Source organism: Chiloscyllium plagiosum, unplaced genomic scaffold (genome assembly GCF_037043375.1).
Source record: "Chiloscyllium plagiosum isolate Xiang-an unplaced genomic scaffold, Cpla_swu_hap1 HiC_scaffold_51, whole genome shotgun sequence".
Taxonomy (NCBI): Eukaryota; Metazoa; Chordata; class Chondrichthyes; order Orectolobiformes; family Hemiscylliidae; genus Chiloscyllium; species Chiloscyllium plagiosum.
This window is the reverse complement of record NW_028270189.1, coordinates 27371453-27381389: the sequence shown is the minus strand read 5'-3', so window position 1 is coordinate 27381389 and position 9937 is coordinate 27371453. Positions and strand designations below refer to the sequence as shown.

The 9937-nt window shown below is 41.7% G+C and overlaps 1 non-coding gene across 1 annotated transcript; it reads left to right on the top strand.

Annotated features, from left to right (window-relative positions):
• Window positions 1–4393: 4393 nt before the first annotated feature.
• Window positions 4394–4466, top strand: trnar-acg (transfer RNA arginine (anticodon ACG)). The gene has a single exon. It is a non-coding gene; the product is annotated as a tRNA-Arg (tRNA).
• Window positions 4467–9937: the final 5471 nt, after the last annotated feature.

Sequence of the window (9937 nt, the reverse complement as noted above, 5' to 3'; positions counted from 1 at the left end):
TTTCATGTCAAAAAAGATTGATTCGCTCCTGCTTTTGTTAAGCATGTCTTACTCTGCATAAAACGGTAACAAGTGACAATACTGGAAGTCAAATTGCAGATGATCTTTCTGCTGCCACTACGCAAAGCGCTAACCACTGCATGATACCGGCACTGCATGGAATAGCATGATGCAAAAAGCAGTAAAGATAGTGGCAGAGGACATGTTAGGAACAGGACCACATGAACAGTAGTAATACTTGACAAACAGTGACTGAGACATGCAAACTCATGGTGAGCTGAATGGTTAACTTCGGTATCTCTAGAGCCGATGGATATTTCATCACTTAGTTTGTTGAAGGTGAAGATTGATATAGTTCTCCAGAAAATGAAAGTATCAGGGAATAGCGCAGGGAATTGCTGGAATGTATTTCTGCAAAAGAAATGTAGTTTACCATCGGTTACTTTAGCAATTTCGTCATACAAGGAAGTGACCATTGCTGTGGAACATCATATAGTGCCAGGTTTCATGCCTGGAATACGAGAAACTGTGCGGTGCAGCAGCGAAGATCAAACTGGAAATGCGGATGAGGATGGGGCAACGGATATGAGTTCAGAAATGAAATCATTGAGTGTGAAGTATTTCACTGAAAGTACAGAGTGAATTGAAATGCCGGGGACTGGGAGTTCCAACATTGCGTGGGGTGGTTTCTATTGACGTGGTATACGTCGCATCAGGCTGGGAGCTCCAACCTCAACTGCAGCAGCTTCCATTGACACGAAGCAGGGAGCACTGGGATATCAAGCTGGAAGTTCCAACTGTATCTGGAGCAGCTACTATTGACATCTGCACTGAGAGAAATGGAGGTAATGTTTTCTCTCTCTGAGCCATCTCATATGGCTAACTCTGCTCTGGGCAGAAGGGGAATTTTTTTGGTCATTTCATTTTATTGAATTTCTTGTAAACTCGCACAGGCCGTTAAAATACGTTCAGACTTCGAAAATCAGCTTGAATACGATGTTGTGATTAGGCATTAGTTGATCAAAAGTGCTGGAGCAAAATCAGTGCAGTGAATTTGAAATTCATCAGATGAGCGGAGATCCCATTGAATGGCTGAGTAGACACAAAGTGAATGGAAGTTTCATGAGGATGAATGTCTTTTCGTTACAAAACCTCCCGCTGCACCAAGAGTGGATCATTGGAGTGAAGCAGTAACGGTGGTTAACTTTCCTGGTTATTCAACTTGTGAACATGAGTACGATTGGTCATGTCCGTGTTTAGATCACAACTCTGCAGAATGCCAACCTCAAGCACGCCCGAGCACAGTGTCACAATGGATAATGCGCATGGTTATGGTCCAGAGATTGTAGTTAAGGTTTCGACTTGGTTCAAGAGCAAGACTGGCAGGCTTCAACTTCACATACAAGTTAATTTACCGCACAATGTAGCACATACAACGGGTCAGTGGCACAATGGATAACATACCTAACTACAGATCTACTGTGTGGAGCTTCGATTCCAACCTGGCTTGCGGGCAGCGCTGACTTTATTGCACTTAAAACGGACTGTTCTGCAGCCGAAATGAGGTTTGCACCTTGAACTGCAGGTACAGGAGTCCCTTCATTAAATACCCCTGCGACCGTCAGAGTCAATATCCCAGAGTCATCACTGGGGGGGAAAGCTGAATTCTTCACTCAGGTTGCCCTCTACACCTTTCAACTTTCCGAGATTCACTGTGGCACCTGCGATTGTGAAGGAAACGAGACACAGAGCCAAGTCTCAGCTTTGACAATTTTGGGAAAACCTTTAGGAAGCGGAATCAGAGGAGAATGGCGAGTGATCTGTCTGAATGAGCAGAGACTGCCGAGGCACCGTCCCCTTTATTTAAGAGTCTGGGACATCGTCTCTCATTTCTCGACGTCATCAATTGATCCGAGGTACTAAAAACACTCCACTTGCAGGGGGTCTGCTTTTGCTGATGTCACTGTCAAGATCAAAACAAACCCAACGCCCGGACTGAGAATCAAAGCCGGGTCACAGCGAAGGAAGCGAAAAAAATGGACCTGCTCGCCCAAAATGGACAGCTACACGAATACCACGTATGTGTAGAATGACAGCCCTCAAGGTCGTTGTACATGCTTTCGTCAGATGCAATCGCTTGACTATCTTTATTCACTTTCATCACTTGGCCTTGTATGCATTAACAACTCAAGTTCAGATCAGTGTATTTTTGAAGGTTATGTGGGTTCAGACAGTGAATCCAGATTCAACCATCCGCTTGCTGATTAGATTTTTCTGCATATCTCCTCAATCCTTTCTACTTCTTAACTTCAGTCTACGCCCCTGTTGATCGGTCAAGAGGAAACGTTTCTTTTAGTCTGCATTGTCCATGTCGCTCATTACTTAGTGCATATGAAACATGTATCCTCACAGTTTCCTCTGCCTTAAGAAAACAACCCCAGTCAAAACAATTTGTCTTCATAACCTAAACTTTTCAACTTGGTAAATTTCTGCACGGTTTCCAGTGCGATCACATGACTATTGTAATGTGAATTGCAGAATTGCACGCAATATTTCGGGGGAACCGAATGAACAAATGAAATAATTGACTGGAGAAAGCCACAGAAACTTCTCTTTTCCAATAAAACATCATTTGCTCAATCCTGCGCTGTGCACTTACCCTGAGCCCGATGTTCCAGTAATCTCTTGTCCGTGTCAGTAAAAGCTGCTCCATGAGGATTAATTACAGAACAGCGGCATCTAAATGGATTGAATTGCTTGAAGATGCCGACCATGGGATTGAGCACTTACACCCAAAACAGTGACCGCAGCAGTACAGAATGAACAATGTAAATGTGAGTATTATATTGCACAATACCTCAGTGAAATGGGAGGGTGGACGTTTAGGCGAATTAGTTCTTGTGGGAGGGATAGATTTCTTCGATAAAGGGTGGTTATGATATGTGAAATACAAAGATGTGAGATAGCGGGTGTTTGAAGAAGGAAACTTATCACCACGTAGAGTATTTTTATGTAAAACATAGATTGATTTTCTCAGCGTTTGCTAAGCACATATTACATGGAGTAAAACGGGTAAAATGCCGATTGCTGTGACAGTGATTCGAACAGAACTTGCTGTGTTGACAATGCCAAGGAAGAACCATTTCATGATCCTGGCGCCACATGGAAAAGCACGATGCAAAAAGCAATAAGGATCGGGACAGAGGTTATGCCAAGAACAGAAACACACGCACAAAGGAATACTTGTCAAACAGTAACTGAGATGTGGGAACTCAGATTCGGTTGCATATATATCGCTTCTATGTCCGGAGCGACTGTAGAGATTGAAACACTGAGATTGTAGGATGTTACGTTTGCGAGATATCTACAAAACTTCAAAGGGTCATGGGATACTGCAGGGTATTGCTGAAATGTATTTCTCAATAACACTGTATTTTAACATCGGTTACTTCACCAATTTCCTCACTTATTGACGTAATCATATAATGGCATGTCATATAATCCCAGTTCAAGGGCGTGGAATCAGAGAAATTGATTTGCAGTGCACCCAAAACTAATTGGAAATGGTAATGGCGTTCAGCGCGAGCATGTGGCTGCGAAAATGCAATCGGTGAGCGTAATGCCATTCTCTGATGATATAGAGGCGCGTGAAATATCGAGGCTAAAAGCTCCCGCGTTAAGGAGAACGGCTTCAATTCCCACGCATCAAGAAGCAGTGGGACATCAGGCTCGGAGCTCCAACTTCACCTGCAAGAACTTGTATTCACATGGAACACGGAACTTTGGGACATCAGCTGGTCGAATAGATACTCAACTATTTTATTCTTAAGTCAGTAGTTTTCAGCAGGATACTTGTTGTGGATTGAAAGAATATCTACAACCGGGACAGTCAAAATTACAAAGAAGAATTCTGCAAAGAGTCAATGCTTGGAGAAGCATCTGTGCAGAGTGATGCAGAGGAATGTTTACGTCATCTGCCGTTTTCATATGTTTGACTTTGCACTGGATTAATTTCCATGAAGGGATTGTTTTGCTCGGTTCACAGTATTCACTTTCCTGCATATTCGCAAAAGTCGCTACTGTACTCGAAACCTCTGAAAATTAACTGGTATATACAATGTGGTGATTCGGCTCACATTCACGTCAGTTATGCTGAAGAAGTGGATTCGAAATTCATAACATCACATTCCATTAAATGACTAAGCAGACAGAGTGTGAATGGAAGCTTCATGAGAACATATGTGTTTTTTTTTGGAAAATTCGTTGCTTTGAAAGGTGATGAAGATTAGACTGAAGCAGTGACAGTGATTATCTTTATTGCTTGTTCAACTGGTGAACATGACTGCTATTAACCGTGTCCGTATTAACATCACGGCTGTTAAAGCTGGGCATCGGGCCAGTGGCGCAATGGATAACGCGCCTGACTACGAATCAGGAGACTGTAGGTTCGAATCCTATCTGGCTCGCCAGCAGTGCAGATTTTAATCCCGCTTAAAAATTGATTTTTCAAAAGCCGAAATAAGGTGTGAGCTCCTCATCTGCAGGAACGAGAATGCCTTCATTAAATGCCCCCGAGAACATGAGAGTCAATGACCCAGAGTCAATGACCCAGCGTCATCACAGGAGGGAAGCCGAATAGTCGCGCAGGTGACTTATGGGCACCTTTCCATTTCATAAAGCCACCAATCGAATAACTGTTGCTCGCAGTGATGCTCTGCTTTGAGCATTTTTCGAAACTCTTTGGCCAGTGGAATCAGAGAAGAATGAAAGGTTAACTGTCCAACTGATCTTTATAGAGTGTGAGTTCTCGAGTCTCCTACCCGCTGACTGATAAAGTTTTCCGACCAGTCTATTCAAAGCTTTCTGCATCTTATCTGAAATCTACCAACCCTGGTGATTGATCAAGAGCAAATGTTTCCTTCAATCTGTAATTCCTTGCTCCTCATTATTTCGTACACGTCAATCATGTCTCCTCTCAATCAGCTCTGCTCTGAGAAAAACAACATTTTGAAAGTCTTGTGTTCACTGAAATTTCTTGCCTGTTTTTAACCGTTCGGTGAATGGAATAGTCCCACTGCAAACATTCAGCACAAACTTTCAGTAAAAGCCACTCAATGCGGGGAACCGTAGTACTGCTCTTTTCGTCAACAATGTGTAAAAGTCCCCTGTAACTTTCGATTTCGCATCCCGTGGGGCTATTTGTCCGTGTTCAACGACGTTTCCCAGGAAGGTGACTTTGGCTTTGGCAGATTCACTTTCAGCTAGGTTTACAAACCAGTTTGACTTCCGAATTCGATCAAAAAAGCCCGATAAATGCTGTAAATATTCAATCCACGAGAGTTTGAAAGTCACCAGGCACAATATACACCAATCAGTTGCGTATTCGGCAATTACCCTGTTAGTTAACCTCTGAAATGTGGCTGAAGTGTTTTTCGTACAAACGGCATTACTTTAAATTTCTGCAGGCCAGTTGGCGTTACAAATTTGCCTTTGATCTTTCTGTCAAAGTTCCCTACCAGTAACCTTTGAGGAAGTCCAACTAAGAAATGCAAGTTGCTCCTCCAATCTTTTCCACACAGTCCTCCAACTGCAGATATGTATACGCATCAGTCTTTCTAACAACATTGATTTTGTGGTAGTCCACACATAACTGTTGGGTCTTTTCTGGCTTTGGCACCATGATGATGGGTGAACTCCATTCATTGAAACTCACTTCGGTTATGCCATATTGGTGCATACGTGACATCTCCTTATGAACTTGTACAACTTTAAAGGGTTATGCCTGCAAGGATGTTACAGAGTCAGAACAGCATCTCCTATATTTACATCATCTACAATTAGATTATTAATTCCCAGTAGATTTCAGCAGATCTCCCCATGCAAGAGTAATAATTCTTTCGATTTTCTTCTGGAAGATAACTGAATAACTTTTTGGACAACTTTTGAATTGTCCAATTTTATTTCAGGAACGTCCAATGCAGAATTCCCTGACATTGGTTCTTCCCAGTGTGTCGTAGTCAAAAACACATTCTCCTCTTGCGTTCGTTCTCTGCCAAAATAAAGTTAGAGCATATTCCCATCACATTCTGTGAGATTCCTTCATGACTGGAGTCCCTATCAAGTAGCTAACCACACTCAATTTCCTCTCAATTTGATAAGGTATTTTAAAACTTGCTTTAAAGTTTCACAGATTAATGAATTTTAAATAATTGCATTAGTCCCAGCGGCAAAATTGTGATTCTTTGATTTCTCATACACTTTCTGCTTCACCATTTGCTGTGATACTTTTAAATACTGTCTCGACAACTTCCCAACATTATTTAGTTCAACTCTAAAATTTGACACATCATCCAAATGCGTGGTCTCTGTAATCGGACTTATTAATTTTTCCTTAATAAATTTTAATGGTCCTCTTACTTTATGCCCAAAATTGGTTTCAGATGGACTTAGTTTGGTGGATTCTTTTGGTACATCTCAGATCGCAAACAGCACTGACGCAACTCCCTTATGGAAATAATCTGGCTACTCCAAACCATAAAACCTCAATATAGTCTTTAATAATTGACGTCACCTTTCCAATGCACCCTGTGATTCTGGATTGTACACAGCAGATTTGAATCGTTTTATTTCCAAGCTATCTAAACACTCTATGAAAAGTTTGGACGTGAAGTTTGACCCTTGAGCTAATTGTATCTCTGATGGTAGTCTTAATCTAGTTTTTTAAAAAAACCGTAATTCGTCCACTATCCTTTTAGCTGTCATATTGCATGATTGAACAACATTTGGAAATCTCCTCAATATATCCTTTCTCTGTTAATTAATGCGTATTCCCATCTTTTATTGGATGTAGGAAAACTTCACAATGAATGAAGACACTGAAGAAAGATTCGTCGAACGCTGGGATAGATATTAAACGTGCAGGCTTTATTATTTCCCATGGTTTTCCTATTAGTTGAAATGTATGACACGAAAATGTCTTTGTATTTTAGCCTCCGTTTTCATCACGTCTACGTACCCTCCAATTTGTGGCACATGCGGCACTCGCAGCACCACTTTTCTATCCCCTACTGGAAAAATAAATTCTGCCCATTTCTCACTTGCTTGAGTATGTGTTGCTCTCCACTTCCTCCTTAACATATCATTTGCTAAGTAATATCACATGGGGATGCATTCACTCTCCTTCCAAGTACATGTCTTCTGATCCAACTGCTTTAATTATTCATCTTTCTGCTGTAACTCAGTAGCATAGTAGAGCTGAATATACTGGCAATTTTTAACGTTTGTCCCCTGCTGTGTCCCACCTACCTGAAAAAAAATTGTAATCATATTTCAGCTTCCATATCCGTGCCTTTTGATTTTTCCTGCTTCAGCTTGTGACTTTGTGATCGCGTTAAGACACAATCTGGGAAAATTCCTTGATAAACGTCCTGCATTGCTGCACTTGCCTGCATCTCGACTGGCTTTTCAACTGGAGTAGGCAGCACGCTTACCGGTGATTGAGCTATATCATTTGCAAGCACAAATTGTATTCTTGGAGCTGAGAGTTTGTCCAGACATCCCAGCAGAAATTCCCCACTCTTTCTGCCCACTCTCGCCTCACTGTACATCACTGAGCAATTTTCCGTCCCACCATGAATTCCCGTATACATAGTTCTTCAGGAGTATATGTTTCTCCCTCCTTCTGAATCACAGACGGGCACGATCCTGTGTCCCTCAATATTGTTCCCTCTCTACCTGCTACCCCTGGCCAAGGTAAATGAACTTTAACTTTGCAGGTATATTGTTAAAGCAGATGTGGCACTTCCCCCTTACCAACCTCTGATCGGCTTGTGCACTCTGATGCAGCTTTCCACCCTCCACTGTGCTTTCTATTGCCACGCCAACAAAACATCCAGGCTTGTTTCGTTTCCCTGCGTCTGAATTTCCAGTGCTTTTCCTAGTTCTCCAACACTGATTTCATGTGGCCTACTTTATTGCAATGAAAACCTCAGATCTTGTACCCTTCAAGAGTTTCCTATTTACTCTGTGATAAGTTATCCTAATGATTTTCACAGAGATTTAACTTTCCCTTTCCACGTATGGATTTCCCTTTGCCCCAGTTTCTATCCTTCAGACTTAAAATGATTCTGGAAACCCATCCCTGTTTTATGGACCACTTCATAACAATCAGCCATTTCAGCTGCTAACATTGCCGTTTTAACAATATGCTCTTCCACAGTAAGCTTATCTTCAGCCTTTCTCTCCAGCCTTTTAAGGTGAATTCCTTTAATAATTGCCAATTTCTGAAGTCCAAACCCTATCTCCCTTTCTCTCCGCTCTGCTGATCTCTCTTCTTCCCTCTTTCTACTTCGAATCGTATCTCAAACTGCTTCAAATCTGGTGTCCTTTCCTTGTCTCTCGAGTCTAACTCAAGCTGCTTCATTTTCAAATAAAGTTTAACCATCTCTACAGATTCTCATGGATTTTCCAGCTTAGTTAAAAGCTGAGCTACTGCGGAAATGATCTCTCCTTTCCTCACAGAAAGAGGCAAATACAACCCCAGTATGTCTGCTAATTCCAGAAGCACGGCCTGAATTATTTTTTTGTAAAACTGCCAACTTTACATCGTCCATAGCAAGACAACTCTTTGTACCGAACTGAGACATTGCTTTCCCAAGCATTGCCTACCCTAATCCAAATCAACACCCGAAATAAAGACGCAAGCACCTATCAGTTGCTCTTTTAATCCATCAACTACCTCCCAATTTGTTATGGACGAGGCTAAACCATTCAAAACGTTATTAAGCAGACAACCCAGACCGTAACGTTATATTTTTTTCGTTAAGCGTACAGTAAAAATTAGCCGAGTAAACTAGTTACAAAAATTATTCACAAAATGACGGATTGAAAAACAAAAAACAGAATATTGGATACCCACAGAACTTACTCTATCCAAAGTAGACTTACTTATGCTGTTCTGAAAATACACAACAATCCCAAAAAAAAGTACCTTAAAAACAGTAAAAATGAAACAGAGGCTTACAGTTAAAAATTAAAAGGGCAGAAGGAGAGAGGTTATTAGTTAGTGCACCACTGCTGCAGGATCTAAAAACCGGAATTCAACTTTTCAGAATGAACACTCTTTTTCCATTTCTAAAACATTAAATCTTTGGCCTTAAGCCTCAGCTGTTTACGGAGAAACGAAAGGCCTCTCAGTGAACACTTTCATCTCTGTAACACTTCATCAGATTTGGAGCCCGAACTGTTTTAAAATGCCTTTGTTAAAAACGATATCAAGAGACATTATCCTTGAGAAAAAGTACGGCTCCGTTTCATTTTAGAAAAGAGAACATCTTTGTGAGAGCCCAGTCCGTCCAAACTATCTTCATAAGTGAAACTCTTCGAACAGACAATATCCTGGTAAATCTGTTCTGCACCGTTTCCAATGCAATCACATCCCTGCTATAATGATAATTGCAGAAAGGCACACAGTACTCCAGCTAGAGCCGATTGAGCAAATGAAATTAACAACTTAGAAAGCCACAGAAACTGCACTTTTCCACTAATGTGACTTTTACACAATACTGCCCCGTGGAGACAGTAAGAACTGCAGATGCGAGAACTCAGGGCCGACAGTGTGGTGATAGAAAACACAGTAGGTCAGGCAGCATGCGAGCAACAGGAGAGTTGATGATTCGGGCATAAGCCCTTCATCAGGAATGAGGTTTGTGGCCGTGGGGACTGACAGATAAATGGGAGGTTCGGGGGTTTGGGGGCGTGATAGCTGTGAATGCGAGGAGTCGATAAAGGTAGAGAATAAGTTACGAGTTCTGACAGGAGGTGGAGCGGCGAGGTTGGAAAAGTGATGTGCAGGTTATGAGGGCAATACTGAGTTGGAATCATGAAACGAGAATAATGTGAGGGAAGGGTGAATGAGGAAACTGGTGATCCCATGTGG